The 25,526-nt window shown below is 37.1% G+C and overlaps 1 long non-coding RNA gene across 1 annotated transcript; it reads left to right on the top strand.

Moving 5' to 3' along the window:
• The first annotated feature begins 277 nt into the window (after positions 1-277).
• On the top strand, positions 278-10,680 carry LOC117674911 (uncharacterized). Its single transcript, XR_004594039.3, has 2 exons — positions 278-529; positions 10,061-10,680. It is a non-coding gene; the product is annotated as an uncharacterized LOC117674911 (long non-coding RNA).
• Positions 10,681-25,526: the final 14,846 nt, after the last annotated feature.

Below are 25,526 nucleotides of genomic sequence, written 5' to 3'. Positions count from 1 at the left end.
CCCATCGATGTGAGTGATGTTGAGTTGGCCATGCCCACACGGTCACATGACCACCGAGCCACACCTACTCAGCTGGTCATTAGGGGAGAGAACCAGTTGTTAAATTATTTGAATCCCACCACTGGGTGTGAACCAAGGGTGGGTTGTACTTACCTTTACTACTGGTTTGCAACAGGAGTGTATGCACTTTGCTTGCTTTGCATGTGCGCACTTCTGCGCATGCACAGATCGTCAATTGTGACATCTGGGTGGGTGGGCGGAGCCTCCTGCTGCTTTTATTACCGGTTCTAAAGAACTGGACAGAACCGGGAGCATCCCACCATTGGTGTGACCCCCTGGAGTCACAAGACAGGGGGTCAGCGGGCATGAATAATGCCTTCCTGGTAGATTTTTTCAAGTAGACTGACCAGCTTGATGTAAAATCATTCTGAATACAAGGCAATTTGATGATTCTAGAACCTTGTATGGGTGCTTGAGTATTCTCTTCATTCAGTTTCATTATTTGGACCTTGTGCAGAATTCTGACCAGGTAATCTGATCTGCAGAGGGAACCACGATGAAAGACGAATGATGAGATTACAGCAAGGTGGAAATTTAATTAATCTAGGGAGACATACAAAGTGAACTCCAGATGTTAATACGGAGTGGGGCTTTAACTGTGTGATTACGAACATCATTTTGATACACACATCTATGAAGATGTTCCTAGATATGGACCAAGCACATGGATGGATGGAAAGAGCAGAAAAAAATTGTGCTTTGACACTATTTCAGAGAGGATTTTCTGACCAAGGATCTAAGAGCCCACCAGTGTTCTGACTATTACTGTACTGTACTTTAAGTGCACTTTAAAATACAGTTAGTCCTTGACTTACAACCACAATTGAGCCCAAAATTTCTGCTGTTAAGTGAGACATTTGGTAAGTAAGTTTTGCCCCAGTTTACGACCTTTCTTGCCACAGTTGTTAAGTAAATCACTGCAATTGATAAATTAGTTACCTAGTTGTTAAGTGAATCTGGCTTCCCCATTGACTTTGTTTGTCAGAAAATCACAAAAGCTGATCACATGACCTTGACACACAGCAATGGTCATAAGTATGAACCAGTTGCCAAGCATATGAAATTTGATCACTTGATTATGAGGATGTTGCAAAGGTCATAATTGTGAAAAACGGTCATAAGCCACTTTTTTGTAAGTTTGAACAGTCACCAAATGAACTGTTGTAAATCGAGGACTAACTGTAATCTCATTTAAGTAAAGGAATAGTGTTCTGACTGACGATTGTAGCAGCCCTGGCAAAGGACTGGATTTGGAGAGTGTAAATAATTACATGTAGTAAAATATGGGGGTGACTGGTACAAAATCTATCAGATTCCCCATGCCATCCTATTAATCTGATAGTCATTACCTGTATTTGTCTTTCCTTTCAGAAACAGTAAAAAAGAAACATATCAATCTTACCCTCACTTTCATTTTCATTAAAAATGAAAATATAACACCTGTAGGTCTACAGGTACATTTTAAAAAAAATCTGGCTGCAATAAAGGAATAAGCAAGGCCTTTTTAAAAATATGGATTTACATGTGATGGTTTTATTTTTTAATTCTCAAGGAAACTTTTATTTGATAAAGTTGTTTTCAATGATATTAAAATATTTATGTATTTTTACCGTATTTTTCGGACTATAAGATGCACTGGAGTATAAGATGCACCTTAGTTTTTGAGGAAGAAAATAAGAAAAAAGCTGATTGCTGGGTGGATCAGCCTCCCAGAATACCCCCAATAAGCTGTTCCCAGAGGTGAATTTTAGCAACAGGTTTTTTGGTTGTGAACTCTGTGCCTTGCTTTTTTTTCTGCCTCTGAAAGCCTCCAAAACAGAGCTTCAGAAAAAAAGGCTTTTTTTTTCTGAAGCTCTGTTTGGAGGCTTTTTTTCTGAAGCTTCTTTCAGAGGCTTTTATTCTGAAGGACTATCTGTACTCTGTTCAATCTCCTTTCTTTGGTATTGGTATGTAGATTAACCTCTTCCGATCTATTGGTTATTGTGTCATTCTCCAGGTTTGTTAGCATAGTTCGGTTAGAATCTTTACTGATTCTTCTTTTGTTGCTTGCCATATTATTTTAGATAAAAGCCTTTCAGAGGCCTTTTTTCTAAAGCTCTGTTTAAAGGCTTTTTTTTCCTGAAGCTTCGTTTCTGAGGCTTTTTTTCTGAAGCTTCTTTCAGAGGCTTCTTTCAGTCTCTGAAATCTCCATTTACGAGGCTGGGCGAGGCTACATTCGGAGTATAAGACGCACCCAGATTTTCACCCTCTTTTTTTGGGAAAAAAGGTGCATCTTATACCCTGAAAAATATGATATGTATATAAGCATTTAATTATATAGTTACTTCATTTAAAGTAAACTTATTTTTATTATTAATTTTATTATTATTGCTAACTGACTTAATTTTCTTTTGTTTAAAATCAGTATTACTTTGACAAGTCATGTTGCTGTTGAAATATGTGTATGTGGGTATATGCTTATCCCTTTTCTTTATAAATTCTATTATAGCTGAGCTGTGTAATCTCTTGAAAGGCAAACACTGTATATTGGTTGCCTAGCGTTCTGCCTCCCACTTTGATCTGGTGGGAGTGGGTTTTTTCTTCCATCTTCACAACAAATATGCTCAAACTTTAAAATTAAATATATGTTATTCCCTAGATAGCTTAGTTTATCATTGCAACATTATCAAGGCTGAATTAGAGCTGCTAACGAATAGAAATAAAATCTGAACTAGCTGTTGTTTGGATCCATGTCCAAATTTCTATTAAGTTAAAGCCTGATTTAAATATAGGATTGTTATTGTTGTTCTCTTACCTTGTAGTTTAATGAAAGTCAATGCACTTGCCTGAATGATGTAATAAACATGTACAAACTAGAGTATCTTGACTGTTAAGTTGTGCACCAGAGTCACATGCACAATCACATGGAAGAATGTAGATGCTTTTGTGTGCCTTATTCATGGCAACTTATGCTGAGTCATGAGATTAAGAAGATCATAATGATTTAGCCATAACTTTTATCAATATCAGCACAGTTCTCTGCGCAGGTCTTTTGAGTTGACTTTCAGTAATACCCAAGTTTAGCTTCAGCTAACCATTAATAGTGCTGAATTTTCCCAGACTCTGCCTTCCTTCTCATGCTCTACCTCTTTATATCAAAAAAAAGATAATAATTCTCAGGTCAAAAATAATAGGCTTAAAATATTCATGTTTTGGTTAAGTTACTGTATGTTTCTGTTATTTGGAATTTTCAAGATAGAGACATCATTGTCTCCTACTGTATATTGGCATGGCTAAATAATTTAAATTGCTTAACCTACACATTAAGTGATACCATATCATTTTTTTGTATTTTGTAATGATAACACAACGTCGATATATTGCATAGTAGATGATACCCAATGAATGATTGCTGATGATATTTTTGTCACTTTGTGAACTCTGGTTGATGGCCTTCCATGTTTTTGTGAAAGCTAAAACAAACAAACAAAAATACATCTCATAAATCTGAAGAATGTAATATTTGGTTTACAATGCATCCAGTGTCTTCTGCAAAGTACTATGATTCAGTGACAGGTCATTTCCCTTAAAAAAAAAAAACACTGAACTAGGAGAGTCCTTTTAGGGAGAAAACTTGAAAACCACTCCCTTAAATCCAACATTTAGAAGAAAAATATGCTTATCATGTTGTCAAAATTGATCCTAATGGAAAATATATTTTTTTTTTCAAATAATAAATTGGGCTGAAGATTCAATATTAATGAATTTGCTGGTGTAACATAATAAGCAGTAATGGAATAAATACATCATCCTGCAAACTCTGAAACTGAAGGATTTAATTATTTCCTCTTGTCATCCTAATAAGTAGTAGGCATGGATAAATTTCCTTCGTAGTATGAATTATGAATCATAACATAATAAATGCTGCTGAACAGTAGAAGATAGAGGAAACTTGGAGTATTTATATTTCTGTTACACAATAGCATTTTGATTTCTACTATTAGGGCAAAGAAGATAAAACATCTACCTTTCCATCCATTCATCTCCACCCATAATTCACACACTTCTTGGAATCGCTTTATTCAATCTTCCTCCTAGTGTAACCTTTTTGAGATAAAATTAGTGGGTATAAAAGATATTAATTTCCAGGCAAACAAAATGTGTTTAAACTTTACTTGTAAAGAATCTCAAAGCAAGAGATTTTTTGCTGGCAAATATGTTTTCCCTACTACTCTATAAGTAGGTTTACATGTTGAATTATACCATAATGTAGTTTGCTTGATTATTATGATGTGTAAACCCACCCCTGTAGCTTGTAAAACCTAATTTATAGTTTAGTGTTATATGTGAACCCAGTTGTTATTACTTGTTTAACAATCCATCGTTAAAACATAACTTATAATGATACATGATCTATTTGGTTTCTGCTTTAAATAGCTCCTTGTACAAAGGTGTTCAAAAATATAATAGGAGATGTCCCATTACCTCTGGTATATGTTAAGAAATATATTGGTCATACCACATTTTATGTATTGTGCCCAGTTCCAGACAAACACTTAAAGAAGACTTTAGAGATATTGGAACAAATTCAAAAAATGGCAATAAAGATGATATAAAGGGGACTAGAAGCTAAGGAATATGGAGAAGAATGAAGGATTCAAGTTTGTTTAACCCTAAGAAAAGATTATTAAGGGGTGATAAAATCAAGGCTGGGCTGCTGGGGGTTTGCAGGGGTTCAGGAGAACCTCTAGCTAAGATTCTATGCAGTTCGGAGAACCCCCAAATTCCATTCCTGGCTGGCCCTGCCCACCCCGGCGTGCCCCTCCCAGGAATCTCCACATGGCCCATTTTGGATGCAGGTAAGTGCAGGGCGCACACAGAGGCTTGGGGAGAGTGAAAAATGGATGTTCGGGATGGCCAGAAACACCAGAGGGCCTCCAGAGCCTGAGGAGGCTGTTTTTGCCCTCCCGGAGGCTCGAGGAAACCCTCTAGAGTCTGGGGAGGGCAAAAATGCCCACTCCTCTGCCGTGGTGCAGGAGGCTGACTAGGCCACTCCCACCATGGCCATGCCCACCCAGCAACCGGGCAGAGAACCCCTTGCTAACATTTTTGAAGCCCATCCCTGGATAACATACTCAAGAAGTAGCCCCTAGAAGAAAGTTAGGCCCAGATTATTGATGTTACAGAAAAGTGGATTCTGAGTTAATATAAAGAAATCTCATTAAAAATAAGAGCAGGTTTGAATGGAACTAATTCCTTAAAGATTATTGGCTTCCCTTTGGATTTATTTAAGTGGAGGCTCAACCAGTTGGAGATGTTTTAATCTGGATTCTTGTACTATTACTTATGAGAACATGACAAAAGAAATGTAAACATATACACACAATTCATATAATTATATACAAAAATTCAATAGGCAGTGGCCTCATAATTAGATGTCCAATTCAGCTATCCAGGTGATCACCTCTGGTGTTCTTCTAGGGAATCTTCTGCAGATCTTCTAGGGAACTAGAAAACATAAATTGTAAGCAATGTTGCACAATATGTTTTGCATATCAGTACCACAATCACAGTGTATTGCTCACAGTGATCAATCAAAGTGATGCTTTCTAGGATGCTTGCTAACAGGTGATACAGACACACTTTTCTCCGACCATGGTTTCCCTGCTGCAAAACTTATTGCTTGGTATTAGTTATTCCATTACCATATTATGTCTTGTACTTCACTAGGGGAAAACTTAAGAATAAAAAACTTGAACTGGAACTGGTGGAGTTGGTAAAGTTGACTTATACTAATTAGGGACCAGAATCTAAATAGTTTTGAGACTACTTGGAAACTGTTTCTGAAGTTTCTGTGTGGAAGAGAAAAATAATAATGAAAATTTGAATTTGGGTTCTGATAATTAAGTGGGCTATTGCTATAGAAATGACTAGTAGTTACTATTTGGCATAACTAAAAAGTTACATTACAACTTTCTTTTTCCTTTTCCCTCCCACTGTTTTTATTTCTATTTGTATTTTTTCTTAAGAAAAAAACTTTTAATAAAAATATTTTAAAACTTCTAATAAAATATATATTTAAATAAGAATATATATATTCTTAAAAAAGAATATATTCCTTGAACCAAAGAAAAAAATGGGAAAATATTTTTTTTATTTTAATAAAATCAATAATATATGCAAGACATCCTATATCAGAACTATATAAAGTTGTTATGCTTGCTAAATTGTAATTCTGTCTATGATCCTTGTATTTATGACATGATATTTACTGAATTGCATAAAACAAAGTTATTGGGAGTTAACATAGACAGCCTAGGTAATTAATAGGCTCTAAATTGAAGCAGCTACAATAAAGTGATATCATCGCTACTATAATTTTTTTCTAACTTCTTTTATTAGGTTGATTATCATGTATTTAGGAAGACCAGTAAACATTCTGCAGCTTTTATAAACTGCTGCCTGATTTCCTTGGCAAATTCTATTAAATGATTAATTGAATTTTCAAATATCCATTTGGAACAATTTGGAATCAACAGTAGTGATCTTGTTGGATATGGAAAAGACCTTTAATGTGGTCCTATTTAAAGAAAATTAAAACTATTTTGGCTAAGAAGAGCCGTGTGGGGCAGAGGTTAATATGCAGTATTGCAGGTTAACTCACTGCTCACTGCCGGTAGTTTGATTCTGACTGGCTCAAAGTTGGCTCAGCCTTCCATCCTTCTGAGGCTGGTAAAATGAGGAGCCAGATTGTTGGGGGGGCAATATATTGACTCTGTAAACTGCTTAGAGAGGGCTGTAAAGCAGTATGAAGAGGTATTGTAGTTTTATGATTTTTTTCCTCTGTTCAATAGTGTCCGAGTCTTAAGACTGCTTGGATAGCTATTTTTCAGAAGTGGTTTGCCATTGCCTCATTCATAAGGTTAAGAGAAAGTGACTGGCCCAAGGTGGCCTAGTTGTCTTTGTACCTAGGGTGGGATTAGAACTCATGACCTCCTGGTTTCTAGTCAAATGCCTTAAGCACTACACCAAACTGGCTCTCAATCATCAATTAGGTGGCTGGAGTTCCTTACATATCTATGAAAAAATATGCTCAGTAAACTTTCTGTTTATATTAAAAGTAGATATGCAAAATACTTATAGCAGATTAATATTGATATTAATAGGTAGTTAAAATCTAAATTGATAGGGAAAAGATATTTATAAAAATATACATGATCATAAGACTAATGTTAGCATTTAGACCTATTTTAAGTTAATACCCTTAAGATAAATATTCAGCAGATTGATAAATTATTAAGAACATTTTCACAGGGAGAACAAACCACTAGATTTCATTAATTTATTCATCATCTTTGTGATTTTGGAAGAAACTTTTCTGATTGTTATCATTAAAAATATAATTTTAAATTGATCATTCATGTGATCAGTTTGAAAGATCATTATGGTCACAATAGGGACTTACTGTGTGATCCTATTGAGTATCATGGCAGGATTCTGTTTTCAGTCATAATCATTAGATTTCCAACATTAAAGGCTGTAAGACAAGTTTGGAAGTTGCCGTGAACTATAATTTATTTTTATAAATAATTCATTATTTTTATAATGAATTCACACTCTGGGGTAATCCCCATTTTAAGCCATTTTTTAAAAATAATAATAATTATAGGCTCATAGGGCAATGATGCTGATTTATATCCTTGCATTTTTATTGTAATATAAGTTAGGAACAGTATTACTTATTCTGGGTGGCCAGGACACAACATAGATCAGTGATGGCTAACCTTTTACATACTGAGTGCCCAAAGCGCAAGCGCACATGCACTTCCAAAATGCAATGTGTGCATGGCCCCTCTGCATGTGCCCCACCCCTGTGCATGCATGCATGCCCCTGCATGTGCCCCACCCCACACACATGCACACGTGCCCCCATGCCTGCACATGCACCCCTGCACGTGCCCCACCCCCACATGCATGCACCATGCCCCCCGCATGCCCCCCCGCGCATGCTGACAGAGATCCAAAGACCATCTGGCTGACGGGAGTCATGCACGGATGCATGGCGGAGTTGAACTGGGGTGATGGCACGCATGCCCACAGAGAGGGTGCTGCGAGCCACCTTTGGCACGCGTGCCATAGGCTCACCATCATGGACATAGGTTCTTCTTTTGAACTCTGATACTCATAACTACCTACATGACAAAATAGTCCTCAGCCACCGTTTTTTAAATTTTATTGTCTACAGTGGAAATGCACGTGACAAGCACTATATAACCCCTTTAAAGCTTCATTAGGTACAATTACTTTAAAGATGTATACTTAATCTAAGCATGCCTTTGTAACTTCCAATCAAGTAATTATTTTTTTCTTCTTCTTCTCAAACCTGTTACCAAGATTTTCAAACAGTCAGCTTTGAAAAGGAGAAAGTTAAGGTTCCTTTTGAAGCAAGTATGCATGGAGGCTCTCAAATGTAACTTGTTTTATTTATGGTTGAATGAGAGATTCATATATGGTAGATACTAGCATGAGGTTCTGCAAGCAAAAAAAAAGTTTCTGGGGATGCAGTTGATATTTGGAGGCAAAACCTGACATGTTTGGGGATAGGTATATCTAAAAGAATGAGCATCAATCTGCTTCAGGATGCTCAGGTGTGATTTGAAAATAGATCAGAAAATCTTCAAACAGTAGAGAACAGTAAAAGCAGAAAGGCATTCTGGAAAATTGATCAGACAACTTTCCTTATAAATATAGAATTACAGCGAACTGTTAGAAGGGGAGATAAAGCATTCTGCCTTCAAAGTCAAATCTGAACTAAATGCAAACATGAGTTGTTCATAAAACTATAGTTGCTTAGTTCTTTTTTCAATGCAAAATGATTCTGGCCTCCATTGTCTCACCATCGATTCAAACAATTTCAGCCTGCAAGTTAAGATGCAAGCCTGAAACTCAAGTTTGTAAAATGAAAATGAAACAAAGATAAGCTGGATAGCTCTGAGGATTAAAGAAGAAGGCCAATGGAATATTTTAAAAATATTTTTTTAAAGTGGGAAGGAGTCTATTTTTTATGGAAGGGTGAAATAAAATGATTGCTCAGATATTTCTACCTAGTCTTTGTTCCCCAGATTGATTCCCAAAAGATATGCAATAGGTTGTTTAGAGTTGTCATTTCATTCTAGTTCTTATGCATGGGGAATGTAATACATTTTATATTATACCGCTTTCAAATGTTGAAACATGAATGTAGTTCTTCCTGGGGTACTGACATTTATTTTCACAAGAAAAGAAAAAAAGTTAGTTACTTGCTTATGGACTTATTCCCTTCTTTTGAATTTGATCTTGGTGGTTCTGATTGTATCTTCCACTAGACTTCAGAGCATTGAGAACTGGAAGCAGTGCCCTCCATTTATTATGGAAACAGGTATAAAATAATCTCTCTTGGAGGCATTAAAGCAGCTGAGTCTTTTCGCAAGGCTTTTACAACTGATTCTACCAACTGTTTCAATGTCCTCCTATGTACATAGATGTGGTGACAGCTTGAAGCAGATTATGAAGTAACTATGTGAGACTGGATAAAGATACAAAGTTTTTAATTATTTATAAAGCATTAGAGAGGTGGGTTTTTTTTTGCCTCCTCTACTTTGTGAAACATATCTTTCTTGGATTTGTGTCGATCTACTCTTTAGCCAAGAGTAAGAAAACAGAACCATGAAGCAAGCCTGGCTATATTTTCTTTTCACTTATTTATCTGTTAGTCTATAACAATGTTTGCGCCTGAATTGTATTGAACTTGTACTTTGCTATTTCACTTTCCATCCTGTTTGTGCCTTGAACTAGAATGTAACATTGCTTGTTTAACATTTTTTAATTAAAGATAAGGTATGCAACCTTTTTGTGCTTAGAGGATATATTATTGTTTAATGGAAATGAAGTAAGTTGAATATGGAGTTAATATTCTGTTCCTTTTCTCTTTCTTTTCTTCTTATGTTGCCTGCAATGCATATGATGGAACACTTTATTTCAGGAAGTTAAAAAATGATACGAAGTAAGAAGTCTGCCTTTTGTCAACAGGGGGATAGACTGAGTTTGAGAACACTTGTAATGATGTATTGTTCTGAATACAGATATTGAGAAATGCAGCAACTTATCTGCTGATCATAAAGATGCTTAAGTTGGACCATTGTTGAAAATAACTGATCCCAAAATGAGCCAAGTAATGGAGTCCAGTCTGAAATTTCAGCATGACGAAGTTAAGGGTGACTCAGACAAACCAAAATTAAGATGCTTTGAAAGCAACAAGAACTTACCAAGATTGAAAAAAGTTGTGTTTCTTATCTGCCTGGAAGAGGGACTTCACCATCTAACCCACTGTACATGCTTCTCAAATTGATGTTCAGGTCTTCTTTTCCTTCAACTTTCACCACACTGATTTTGCACCCTGGAATTGGAACACAAAATTTAGTATTAATAGCCAGTGAAAGGATTACAAAAGGCATTGCCAGCTAGATAGTGGAACACAAACTGCTCAATAATGGGCATAAGACATCCAAGTACTGACAATTCTGTGAAGTGATGTTGTTATGATTGTTGGTTCTTAACTGTGTCACTAATTGACAATAAAATTAAAGGACTACCCAAATTTTACATCTTGTGAAGAATCATGTGGATCTTTCCCATTCAGTTTGGTAATCTTTGGCTAGTCTTCCTTGCTGGATTTGACTCTAACCAAACATTGACTTTGAATTTTTCTCTGCTTGTTTCCTATTCAGTTTGTATGCTTTTGTTTGGTTATTTGTCTGATTTGACTGCTCTCGAGGGAGGGAGGCTTTTGAGGATTTTGGCACTATGAATCTAAGAACAGAACAGAACAGAACAGAACAGAACAGAACAGAACAGAACAGAATAGAATTCTTTATTGGCCAAATGTGATTGTACACACAAGGAATTTGTCTTTGGTACATATGGTCTCAGTGTACATAAAAAGAAAAAATAATAATCAAGAATCATAAGATGCAACATTTAGTGATAGTCATATGTTACTAATAAGCAATCAAATCATACGAGGAAATAAAACAATATAAATCGTAAAAATACAAACAACAAATTTATAGTCATAAGTAGAAAAGGTAATAGGTAATAGGAAGGATGAGAAGAATAACAGTAATAGAGTCTTAGTAAATAGTTTGACAGTGTTGTGGGAATTAGTTGTTTAGCAGTGCGATGGCCTTCGGGAAAAAACTGTCCTTGTGTCTAGTTGTTCTGGGGTGCAGTGCCCTATAGCATCTTTTTGAGGGTAGAAGTTGAAACAATTTATGTCTAGGATGTGAGGGGTCTCTTTGGGAGATTTAAAGCATCTCTTTGGGAGATTTAATGGACCTTGCCATGGATGGTCCTGTAAAAGTGTTACTTTTAGCAATTCATAGAGGTACCCTAGTTGAGATGCAGGAGATGTTTTTAGGTGTATGTTCAATCCAAACAAAGAATGTTAAACAAATTGTTACATCCCGAATGAATGAAATTGCACTGGAACCATCCATATAAGCTCTAACACACCATCAATTTAATTGGCAGTTGAATGCTTGTTTCAGATTTCTCACATATTAATTATCTGCCTCCAGACACCATACACTGAAGTGATCCATTGTCAGTTCTGTGATACATAAAACAATACTGAACTTTTCAGCAGAATTTCAGCATGCACCAAAAGCAGGGATGTCAAAAATATGCTCTTTTGCATGTGAAGATACATAGACTTAATTTGTTAATGTTTGGACAGCTGGTTGGTTATTTGGGGAGATATTTGCAAACTGTGAAGATACAATATTATTTAGCACTATTAATGTTGTATATGAAATTTCACAGATTTGGCTACTTGGTACTTATTATCAAATTAGATAAGAGAAACAATAGCTCCTTAATTGGGCTGAAAATTGCAAATAAAGATGAAATGATAAAAATATCTAGAATAGAATTCAGTCATTTTAAGAAATATAAATAGACATGATTTAAGAACACAAAATTCTAAATTTAGTGGATCAAAACTGAATAGGTTTTAAATCATAAACTAGACTGATATGTCTGTCCAGATGTTGAATTACTCTTCCTGTATGCTGCTGTCCATATTAAACCATGATGTGTCATCAATTGGTTTTTTTTTTTAAATCTTCTCCAATAAAGTCATTTAAGACATACAGTAATGGAGACCAATCTGGATGCTGAAGTAGGTACTGAATGTGCAGTAATAAAAGCCAGCACAATATTCCCTATCACCACTTTATACCTCTTTGCCTGGCTAGAAAAACTTTGTGATATGGGGAAGAGAAATCTAGAGAGTCATGAGCTAAGGGCAGCTTCACAGTATCTATGCTCAAGAAAAAAACGTGAGGATACCAGGGATTCTACCTGTGCCTTTTAACATGTGCTGTACTACTAAGCAGTGGCATCCATATTCTTTGGTGCACTCTATCTTACACAAAGATGGGGAGCTATCTACCCATCTAGACAGACAGATCTGTGGACAGCCTTTATTACATAAAGAGGAATCATACATGATGTATGAAGTCCAGGTTTTATAGAATCTCCTTTATTTTCTGCTATTTTAAGAAGCTCTTTTAAATTGCATTCCTTTGTGATGTTGTTTTCTGATTATTTTCAGGTGTTTTTTTTAAAAAAAAATTTCATGATGTCATTTTATTTGTTGTAGGAAAGGAAAGGGAAGGGAAGGGATGGGAGTGGAAGGGAAGGGAGGGAAGGGAAGGGAAGGGAAGGGAAGGGAAGGGAAGGGAAGGAAAGGAAAGGAAAGGAAAGGAAAGGAAAGGAAAGGAAAGGAAAGGAAAGGAAAGGAAAGGAAAGGAAAGGAAAGGAAAAGATGCAGCTTTGCTTATTTTCCATTTTATGACATATGCAGTCTTATGCATTTTCCCCATGGATATTTTAGACTCTGCACAATATTTTGTTTGAAGTACTGTATGAGCATATTTTGTTGTAGTTTTATTTCTTTGTAGCTGGATGTGACTTTTATGCGGGGTAGCTGCTTACTCATTTCTTTACTGCTAGGAAAGGGAACTTGGTATATCTTGCAAAGTACAGCTGGGCTCCCCGTTTCTTTGTTTCTCTGTGGTGTTTTTCAGTTCATTTTTCAGTTGTGCCTTTTCCTTTTGATTTCTCATTTCTATTTTTAATTTTGCCTGTTTGAGGCATCAGCATGGAGTAGGAAGGCTTTGATGCTTAATAAGACAGAAGATAGTTTGAAAGGAATAAAAATTCTAGGCTCCACTGGCAGAATGGAAAAGAGGAAAAAAAATAAAGCAGTATGGGTGAAGTCATATGTTGAACCTTTTTCAAAAATCTGATTAATCATGTGGCCCCGACCCAGAATTCATGATATAGTCCTGCCCAGTGGTGAAATCCAAATTTTTTTACTACCGGTTCTGTGGGCATGGCTTGTGGGTATGGTGTGGCTTGGTAGATGTGGCTTGGTGGGCATGGCAAGGGAAGGATACTGCAAAATTCCCATTCCCTCCCCACTCCTGGGGGAAGGATATTGCAAAATCTCCATTTCCTAACCACTCTGGGGCCAGCCAGAGTGGTATTTGCTGGTTCTCTGAACTGCTCAAAATTTCCACTACTGGTTCTCCAGAACCTGTCAGAACCTGCTGGATTTCATCCCTGGTCCTGCCCACTAAGCATCAACATACATGGAAGACACATGTCCTTGGCTGATTCATAAATGTTGTAAGTTTGAAAATAATGCCATTTTCCTTATATCTACGAGAGAACTAGAAGGAAATAAAGGTCTGAGCAAAAGAAGAAGAGGGGAATGGGTGCAAGTTGTAGTTTTTTCTTTACACTGGGAAAGTAAAAATGGGACAAGTTTAGGGTACCTATACTGTAAAAACATGTTGGGTACATTAAAACTATTATTGAACATTCATCATTTATCATCTTTATGTAGATATTAACTGTGATTTAGAAAAAAAAAGGTTAAGAAAAATAATAGAGAAAAGATAAGAAATGGTATTTTATTGATGCTGGCTCTTTATAATATTATTTCCTTTGCTCAGGTTTTTCAAGACAGAACTAAAGAGCATAAAGATTCTGGAGATGCATTCATTTTTTTTGCACTTTTCTATTCTCTTCTTGGTAGTGGGCATTAATGACAGAAGGAATACTATTCCATACAGTATATGTAGGGGTGTTAAATTATTACTGAGAAAGAACAAGAAGCCATCCTAGATCTGATCCTCATCTACGGGAAGAAAAAAGTAAAGGTGACAGGTATTGTGTTATGTTGACTTCATGACATTCAGGAAAAGAGAAGAACGAGGTTGTGTAAATTGGATTTCAGAAGAGCAAGTTCTGAGGAACTCCAAGGGGAGGTAGATTGGAGTCAATGCAGAGATGGTATTCAGCAGGTTATGACCAGTTCTGGAGAACTGGTAGCGGAAAGTCACTTGGAGAACCAGTAAATACCACCTCTGACTGGCCCCGCCCCTATCTATTCTTTGCCTCCCGAGTCCCAGCTGATTGGGAGGTAATGGGGATTTTGTAGTAACCTTTCCCTGCCTAATGGCATTAGTACAACATTGCCAAATTTAGATGATCTCCCTAAAAATGTCAAAAAAAGGGAGAACATGTGTAGGATTAGAAAATTCAATCATTTTATGTATAATTGGAAGCCACTGAGTTAAGAGGCACCACAAGCTTGTAAAAATTGCTGTCTTTGTGGGTTTTTTTTAATTACTAGAAAACTCATACTAGTATTTCTTAACAATATCAGCAGCACACACTATGTAAGGCACCTGCTGTAATAGCAAAAAAATAATAATGACAACATATCCCCTAATTATAAAATAAGAACTCTTTCTTGTAGGAAGTAATTAATGCTGCTTAATTATCTGATGAGGGTTTATGCAAATTTTAAGCATCTTAAAAAGAAAAAAAACAGCAAATCACTTTTAAAGCTAACAAGATCACTGCCTTATTAAAAATTAATACATTACTGGATCTTAATGGTAAAATTTGTCCTCTGAAAACTTGCAGTTACAACTTGCACTCCAAAATATCACTATTAATATGAATAATACTTATTCGGATTGCTTTTAAATATTTAAAGCGTTCTAGTCCTTAAGTCTTTACCATATTTTATTTTCATTGTACCCATATTATAGCTGCAAAGGTGAAACATAAATGAATGGAGTCAAATATTAAAAGAATTTCTGAATTAACAGAGGTAATTCAAAGTTCACCATTCCATTACAATTCGAATGAGCTTTTGATTACAAAAAGCTAATTTTCATAGTTTGGATAAGCTCCAATAAAGCATTCTATGGGGAAAAGGGCATATTATTCTGTGAAAAGATAATAGTCTCTTTTGATATATAGAATCATTTTTACTTAATCTGCCATGCTCTTCTTGAAGAGGGCATATTCTTTTGATAGTTTTCAGTTTAGTGAGTTTATAATGCAAGTTAAAATTAGTTAACCCATGCTACTAAGAAAAGAACTTTAAAGTATTTGATTCCCTGGAAATTAATTATCCCCTGGAAATTAACTGGGGTCTGCTAAAATCTAGATTCAGATTTAGCTGTGCTTAGCACAGATGACATTGAGGCTTTAATAAAATCATAAACTCTGTCAGTGAGAAAAGACACTTCTAAGACACTTTTTCCAAATGCATAAATCAGTGGAGGCATTCCATTCTAATTATCTCTTTTCCCTATAGACAGAATCTATAACCATCAACAAATACCAATATCAGACCATCTTCCAAGAAGCAAAGCAAAGGTGTAAGATTGATGTCAGCCCTCCTAGGTAAATCAGACAGGGATCAGGACCAGATGAATTAATTCTACTTTATTGTAAGGCTAGATTAATAGAATCCTGCAAGCCTGAAAGTACAACCTCCCCACCTGCAGTTTTAACTACCTGATCCATTAAGGCAGCTTCTTCCCAAGTTTCCTTTTTCTGACTGTTAAGTGATTGTGGGCTTTTGCCCTTCCCATCTCATTGTTTCCTAGGCAGTATCTCTCGTTCCTTATTGCCATGACTATCCATGCTTTCCATTTTGCTATCTCACTAATTCACCATCACCTTGCATCCCCTATACTTGTTGGCATAACTGGGTTTTAAGCGATTTCCAGAAGGTCAATAGAGCTAAGGTCACCATGGGGATAATGTTCCAAAGCGAAGATGCCATAGCAGAGAAATCCCATTTTCTGACTCCTTCTAAATGCAAATCCTGAGCACATGGGACTCACAACACACCTTTTCTACTGAACCTAACGATGGGCAGATGATAGGTTGCCCCTGGTTCGCACTATAGAACCAGTAGTAAAACTGGCGGGAGGCTCCGCCCACCAACCCCGACATCATCAAAATGCTGCTGCACATGCGCAGAAGAGTTTGCTGCAAACCGGTAGTAAAGGTAAGTAGAACCCACCCCTGGGCAGATGTAATCAGGTGCAGGAGGTTCAGAGGTGGGTTTCAGCAGGTTCTAACCAATTCTGGAGAACCAGTAGCAGAAATTTTGAGTAGCAGTAACCTTCCCCTGGATTGGAGAGGGAATGGAGATTTTACAGTATCCTTCCCCTGGAGTGGCATGGGAATGGAGATTTTACAGTATCCTTTCCCTCCCATGGCCACCAACCCATGCCCACCAAGCCATGCCATGCCCACCAAGCCACACCCACAGAACCAGTAGTAAAAAATTTTGAAACCCACCACTGAGAAGATTCCTCATATAACTTGGCCCCAGGACACAAAATGCTTTAAAAGTCAAAAACAGCATATTGAATTGCTCCTGGAAGCAAACTGATAATCAGTGCAGTTCATGGAGCAGAGATGTAAGATGTGTTATTCTAGGAGCACATATCACTGCCCACGTGGCCATAGTTTTTTTTTTTTTTATTTGATTTATATGCCGCCCTTCTCCGGAGACTCAGGGTGGCTTACAATGTGCTGTTTGCACCAGCTGAAGCTTCCAAATAATCTTCAAAGGCAGCCCCATGTGGAGCACCTTCCAATAGACCAACCAAGAGGTGACCAGGACATGAGTGACTATGAGCAGAGGCTATGCAAAGTTGTTGATCAAATCCCTGCTCTCTTGTGATAAAAAAACAGACAAACACAGTCACATATATCTTTTGAAAGACCGTGAATACAAGTCGATGGGATACTGAGGTTTTCTAGTAAATCTCTTATTTCTCAGTGGAAAAGCAGAAAATGCCGTTTCAGATGAGATCAGCAATTCAGATATAGTTGTACTGTAATTTGTAACAGATGCTTTAGTAACTAGGTGTAAAAACTAGCATAAGGGATACCATCTTTCCGCGGGGGATACTCATTCCCAATTCTATTTATTTTCCCCACAAAGTGGATAAATTTTTCCCGTCACATTCTTCTGAGTTTTTTTTTTAAATATGTTTTTGTACTAAATTCAGACATTATGGTGGTTTGTGGAGGAGCAGGATTCTTCTGAGGCAGGTCTGAGTGGTCTGGCATGGCAATGAAGTGATAAAACCATTGGGGAATGCTAACACTATCTCCAAAATATATGTTTATCTGCAAGCAATTAAGGGGATGCAGGCCTGCAAATGTCATTTCTCTTTAATGGTGCTGATGTGATGGAACGTCCTACCTCTGAAATCCAATTAGCTCCTATCTTTTAGGCTTCAGGGAATTATTAAAAATAGAGTTGCTGATTTATGGATGTCGCTATTTTGACTTATAGACATTGCCTCCTATTTTTCATTGCTTTTGGGCTGGTAATTTTATAATTTGGTTTAAATGTTGGCAGTGCTTACTGTTTCTTCTTATGTACTTTAAATTGTTTTGTGGATACTTTATGATTGTGACTTTTGTAACTCATTGAGTTACAAAACAATCAAATGAATGAATGGATTTTTGGCTAAGGTGTGAAGTTGGACAAGAACACAGATTATACTGACATAGTTCTGAAGTAGCAACCAGAGAGTGTGTTGCCTGTGGCTTCCCTTTTTTTTTTAAAAAAAAAGCAGAATGAAAAACATCTAAATACTTAGTCCATTACAGGCTGATTCTTTTTTACTTCGACATAAAGTATAGACTTGTATTTTTCTATGATAGCTTTACCTTATTTTTTCTATATATGAGCCTCTAGTTTCCCTGTATCCTTTCACTCTGAGTATATTCTCTGTGACTTTTTCCATTCTAGTTATCAAAATCGGGTTAAAAGGGAGACAATAAAAACTCAAGAAATACAGATTATAATTGCCAACTGATGTTTCTTTGAACAGGTAAATGAACACAGCTAAAGATAAATCTATTATGATTATAAGGCCTGTGGTAATAAACAAGTTTTTTCTTTGAGAAAGTAGCTGGCACATCAATACATGATGAAAAGGTACGAGGTTAGAAGAGTATATGAAAACTAACACTGTTTTTTGGAAATCTATAATCTATGCTGATAACTCTCATCCTTCCAACCGGGAGAAGTGCAAACAACACTGGAATATGGCTAGAGCTCCAACTAAATGGTAAGTGGCATCAAGTTTTCAGGTGCATAATTCGACAAAATTACAGTGCACTGTCTATACCAAAGTGGCACATGTGTGGCCAGTGCTGGGTTTCAAAAATTTTCGCTACCAGTTTGGTAGGCATGGCTAGGTGGGGGGCAGGTGGACATGGCCAACTTGACATCACTCATGCCCATGCCCACTCAGTCGCATGATCCCCACCTAGCCATGCCCACTGGAAAATGTAGTAAATTTTTGGGAATTTCCACCTATTTACACCCGTCCTCCCTTCGCCAGTCACCCCTGTTTCCCCTCCTTTAGCAGTCCCTGCCCTAGCCCCACTTCCTCCCCCACCACTGCCTCGTTGTTTGGGCTGCTTACCTTCCATGGCAGCTGGTCCAGAGTCCAGAAGACAAGTTGACTGGAGTTTTTGGCGGGCCCCAACCAGCCACCACTGCTGGAAAGCAGCTGGCAAAGAAGCTGCACGCTGCCGAAAAGTACTGGAGGTCACGGAAAAAGCTGCTGCCGTTGCTGCAATGTTCTTCATGCATGCACATCCCATTGGACTTGCAAGGCAATGGGTTGCACGTGCATGAAGAACATGGCAGTGATGAACATTGCAGGCAGGGTGAGCGACGGCAACTGGGGGACCAGTTCAGGGGCGTGGCCAGCCGGCCATCATGACCGGTTCGACAACCTTGGCCAAATTTCCACCAACGGTTTGTGCAAACCAGTGCAAACCGGCTGAATACCACCTCTGACGTGTGCCCTTTTAGATGCTAAGGAACAAACATCTCCCAAGTTCTTCCTCATGACCTGAGTTGCTGAGACTGGTCACACTTCAGCCACACTTGAATGATCACAGGCTTTACACAATTATGCTCTATGCAGCTGTGTCATTATGCAGACATATGGAAGCCAGGTTCAATAAGGTCACAATCTGTTCACCTCCTGAGCAGACATCTTTACTTGTCTGCATAGATGTTCTTCATCATAGACATTAGTACATATCATGGAATAGCAGAAATAAGGATACAATATTTGCTTGTTGATTTGTACTGTTTACTATTTTAGTCAACAGGGATTCTCCATGATTTAACACCAACAAAAACAAAATATAAAATCCCTAATGCCATGCTACTATGACCCCGATGGCACCAGCCCATCATTCTCCCAAAAGAGTTTGATTTTTAACAACTTCCTGAAAATCTTCAGGGTAGATGCTGAACACTTTTAAGTTCATAAAATGGATCATAACTGAAAAGTAATTATGACCCTTGAACTTCCCCCAAACGGGGAACCATCAATAATTTACACCAGGAGGTATGTCCTGAATAGGTTTTAGTCCACCTGGATGGTTCTAAAAGTATTCAAGTCTTATGCATCTTTTTAGATCAGAACCAGCACTTTCAGTTGAGGCCCCTAGTATGGGAATTTCCATCTTTCTCCAAGTGGGTCAATTTCTGCTTAATGAAACAAAGGTTTTGGATGGTCTTCAAAGGCAAACCTACATTATTGTGATCCAATAGGTTGTCTCCCTTGGACGACTCCTCTGATTATTCCTCAGAGGCCATCTTGAGGAAAGATGAGCTCATTCTTGGCACATCAGGAACTGGGTTAATTAATGACTCTGAATGGCCGGCTAACAGAGATTTACAGGATGCTTCGGCTGGGGACAGCTTATAGGGGTGGTCAGTGAAGAAGAGGAGGAGCTGCCTTCCATGGTGGATCTGAGAGCATGCAGGGCAGAGAAAATACAAGAGCAGTGGAGATCGGCCAGATTATTTGGGAGAAGCTATTTATTACTTGGGAAAACTATTTATCACAGCAGGCAGAAGAAGGCGTTGCTGGGAACAACGTTTGGATTATGGCTGTGTGTTTATTCCTCTGCTTGACTGTGCTTTGGTGACTCTGAACTTCTCTTGCCAAGTGAGTGGGTGTATTTCAGTTTGGCCTGGTGGATTTAAATTTGTTTAGTGGACTTATTTGTTGGAGTGACTTTCCATTGTTTTATGGACTATTGGCCATTGCCTTGTGGACTAATTTTGGCCTGCTTGTGGTTGGAGTTATTTGTTCTGAGATTGGGTGAAGGGAATTACTGGGGAGCATCAATAACTTTTTAAACCACACGTGTGTGTGTGTGTGTGTGTGTGTGTGTGTGTGTGTGTGAGAGAGAGAGAGAGAGAGAGAGAGAGAGAGAGAGAGAGAGGGAGAGAGAGAGAGAGAGAGAGTGGGGCAGCACCAGTTACTGTTGTTAAGCTCCTATGAATGTTTACTTTACTTTAGAGTAAATCATAAATAACCCATCTAGATCCGATCTCAGCATAGCTTGATAGGAATCTTGAAATATTTTTGGCATCCCGTTAATTTCCAGTTTCCAGAAGTCAAGCTTCCTGTATTCTTAGAATGTTCACACTACATCAAAATAGCTAATAATTAGCAAACTAAACCTCTCACAAACCTCTTAACACAAGGCACAGCCTACTTTTGTATTCTCTTCAAGAGAATACAAACTACTCATTAACAATTATATTGAATAGTTTGCTACAAGATGCCACAATGCAGGCTTAATTAGCCAATTAAGGAACCAAATAAATAATTATCTCATAAAAAGTGGGAGGAAGACTTCTGGCAGTTTTCCTCTGGGAACATAAATAATTTCTAAGAGTCAAGGCGACATCAGCAGACCCTTTCATTGAGTGAATCATTGTGCTGATTTTGTAACTCCCTCCCCCCCCACCTTTCCCAAAGCTTAGACTATTTAGTACAGGTCTGAAACTTTCTGCCTAGCAATAGGCTGGGGTTAATGAATTTGTTAATGAATTTATTGTCTTTTAGTGCTCCCAACAAAGTATAAAAAGACAAAGAACCCAGGACAAAAGATCAAAGCACAATATATGCCAGATCAACTCCCTGCTGATTTTGTATAAGTTGCCAGTTGTACAAAGATGGTGGACGGACTTCTTGTTCTTTCTTAAATCCATAGTGAATATAAAGTCAAAGGTATGCATTTACTGCCTGCCTTGAGGCAAGTTGATCTATTGCAAAAACCAGGACGCCATTTGGAACAGTTATCAGAAGAACAAACTGTGTCCATAAATCAACAATCGAGGATCCTGATAATTGGTTACCAGTAAGAGCTGTTAGAATACTTGGTGCCTATCAGCCTTACCTGATAGACCAGACAGGAAACATAACCAAATTCTACTTTATCATAAAGCTACATTAACAAACCTTTGTAAGTCTGTATGTAGAGTTTTTGCATCTTCTCCTTTTCAACCTGAGATACTAGAGAGGGTTCCTTTTGAGTCTATTTCTCTGCCATCTATATAATGGTAAAGGTAAAGGTTCCCCTCGCACATATGTGCTAGTCATTCCCAACTCTAGGGGGAGGTGCTCATCTCCGTTTCAAAGCCGAAGAGCCAGTACTATCCGAAGATGTCTCCGTGGTCATGTCGCCGGCATTACTAAACGCCAAAGGTGCATGGAACGCTGTTACCTTCCCACCAAAGGTGGTCCCTATTTTTCTACTTGCATTTTTTATGTGCTTTCGAACTGCTAGGTTGGTAGAAGCTGGGACAAGTAACGGGAGCTCACCCCGTTATGCGGCACTAGGGATTCAAACCGCTGAACAGCCAACCTTTCAATTGACAAGCTCAGTGTCTTAGCCACTCAGCCATTGTGTCCCATCTGTATACCTGTGGGTTATTCTGACTCTTATCTGACTGTTCCCTAAGGATCATCGCTTCACATTTCCCACATCTTATTATAATACCAGGAGGGTGTTGTCTTTTGGAAGACACTCACCCCAGTGAAGTTCTTATGGTATCATCATCACTGCTTGTTTTTCTAAAAAGAGGAAGTTATAGAAGAGTCCAGTCTCCACTGAACCAGCTTGTATTTGATAGGCTAAGTTTTTAGCTTTGCTGATTTAATTAATATTTTGACATTATGCATTGGCATTTTATTTTGTTGCATTTTATATCCTTAGGACAATTTAATATATTTTGCAATGGCTTGTAAAGGCTAAATTGCTTGAGAAGGTTTTTGTATTGAAACCAAAAATGCCTTTCAAAGTTAAGAAGGGACTGTCATGTGCCTGATGTTCTCAACAAACAGAGTTCCATACTTTTTGTTTTTTGACTTTTCTCAGGGATTGTATTTTTTTTAAAGTGAATATTACATTCTTGTCCCTTACTTAATAACGTGTTTTCCCGAAAATAAGACCCTGTCTTATATTTTTTTGAACCCTGAAATAAGCGCTTGGCCTTATTGCCATGCACTCAAAAACCTGATTGGGCTTATTATCAGGGGATGTCTTATTTTGGGGGAAACAGGGTATTTCTAAATGATTATTCCTATGGAGACTTTGCTAGAAAGCTATGATTCTGTGAATCTCAGTAAGCATTTTTCAGAACTTGGAATAGGGATCTGGTTGGTGCTTTGGTGTAGCCCTTGTGCAGTAAATATGTCTAAATACCCCAACAACTAGCATTTCAGTGCTCATACATCATAAAGTCATGATATTCATCAATTGTGATGGGCAACTTTAATCAAATCAAATCAAATTTTATTATTGTTATAGATCAACATAGATTGACAATCTCTCTTGTCGGGTGCAAGCAATCTGATCCACATGTAAAAGGCAACTACTTTATTGTGTTCTATCTATAGTACAAGAATCTCCCCAGGCTTCTTACCTTCCCTTGGGAACAAATAGGTAAAGTCCATGGAACCTAGAGGGTGTGTGTCAGTCCTAGGTGTCTTGTAGTTGCACAACAATTCAAGGCTAACTCCCTGCTTGATCGTGCGATTGTGAAGAAAGAAATCAATGGTTGTACCAATAGTAATAGGAGCCCTTGGAGCAATACCCAAAGGGTTGCCTAGATACATGGAAATTCTGAACTTATCAGACCTGAATATTCTGACTTTGCAAAAAACCACCTTACTTGGAACTGCCTATATACTCACATGTTACCTTAACAGCCCTTAGGTCCTTGGTTAGGACTTCAACTGTTAAGTTTTTACCAGTCCCAGACTGGTAAATATTAATATAAATATTTTTATTTTTATTTTTATTATTATTATTATTATTATTATTATTATTATTATTATTATTATTATTATTATTATTTCATCATTTGGAACACAACACGCCAGATATCATGGTTGTCGAGGGCCAAAGCATACAATTTATTGACATCGCTGTACCAGGAGTTGCCAAAGTTGAAGAAAAAGAACTGGAAAAAATCATGAAATATCGTGACCTGGCCATCATAACTACACAGCTATGGATGAAACATGTAACAGTGATGCCCATTGTCATCGGGGCACTTTAGTACCATGTCCAAGAATTTTATAACATCAACAAATTGCAGCTTCCTGCAATAACACCAGCAGAACTGCAAAAAACTGCACTACTTGGAACATCATACATCTTAAGAAGATACTAGGATTCTGGCAGCAACCTGTATCAACCATTATCGCCAGTTAATGGTATTTGTGATACATTTTTAAATGTTCAGTTGACTGAGTTTCATGTTTAATGAATAAAAGAGATAATAATGATAATATAATAGCAAGACTGCCTGCCCCTGTTCTTTGGTCATCTTCAAAACTGCCTTGATCAACATTCAAATCATGGTCATGGTACATCCATCAATGCTTGCTTCAGCAAGGTGGCAAAGGAAGTAAAAAATGAAGCTGTGGGGAATTGGCATTGCAGGCAAAGTAGCTATTTGGGCTCTGAGGACTGAGTGATATGTAATAGTCATTATATGAATTATAGGATTATTATAATTTCAAATAGCTAGATTTTTGATAAATGGGAAATGTGAATATCTGGGGAGAGGATGTCAAGTCCTTTTATCTATAAGAGAAGAGAAATTTTATGCAGGTTTTGGACAGAGTTGCATGCTAATTGTTTTTGTCATTAAAATAAAATGCCTTTGAAAGTTGCTATATATTTTTAAATTAGTTTGTCATTTTAGAAATGACATACATTCCATGATAGTGCCTTGCTTCCAACAATGGTATTGTAATCTGACTTTGGGATAACCTTGTGAAAGCTACAGACTGCCTACAAGAAGACAGAGGAAGAAAATTTCTCCTTAGCAATATCCATTTTCATTATTTAACAAAATCCTTATTATCTACTTTTTAGAGTTAATAAAGCAATAAACATTTGTACTATTATTCCAAATATAGAATTTCTGTAAAAGTATGAGTTTCTATGTTAGTTGTTGGTTAAATGCAGTATAATAATGGTACATTGGCTCGTTCTTTTTTCTTTTGCCAAGTATTCTGTTATTGTAAATCTCCATGTTGGACCTGACTACTTTTCTGAAATACTGCAAATTTGGAAGAGAGGTATCATCGAGTACAACAAATTGACACCTCAAGCAGCTAATTTCATGGTAACATGATTTTAAATTTTATTTAAAAAATTAATTATATTAGTAAAAGGTAATACAAACTGGACAAGAAAAGGAAAAAAAGTGCAGGGATAAAAAAAGAGGAGAAAAACCATAAGAAAGCGATTTCTCATTCTCGTTATGACATGAATAAACAATTTCATTATATCTTTATGCTAAATTAACAAACATATAATTCTTCATCCAATAACTCCTCTCTTAACTATAAGTAATTCCAGTCAGTAATATCGTTTCCAATCCCAATGGTAGCAAAAAATCCAAACATAACTTTAATTAACAGATATAAAACTCAGCATTCCACATTTCAACTCTTAACTGTAAGCAAATCCACAATTAGAAAGCATACAGTGATCTCAGTATCCTGGTGTGAACAAAAAACTAAAATTTAACATGAGAAAGGATAAATTCTCCTTTAAAGTAAACAAGCTCATAAATATACCTTGTTTTAAGTGGAAAAACAATTAGATACAAAGCCACTTTAAAACAAACATAGATTAGAATTCTTAAAGTAACTATAGGGGAAAAAAAGTCATGTTAACTATAAGCCAATCTAATTCATAAC

The sequence above is a fragment of the Pantherophis guttatus genome, chromosome 1 (genome assembly GCF_059756535.1).
Source record: "Pantherophis guttatus breed Tessera chromosome 1, ASM5975653v1, whole genome shotgun sequence".
NCBI lineage: Eukaryota > Metazoa > Chordata > Lepidosauria > Squamata > Colubridae > Pantherophis > Pantherophis guttatus.
Note: the sequence above shows the minus strand (reverse complement) of the source record. Positions and strands in the feature narration are given on the sequence as shown.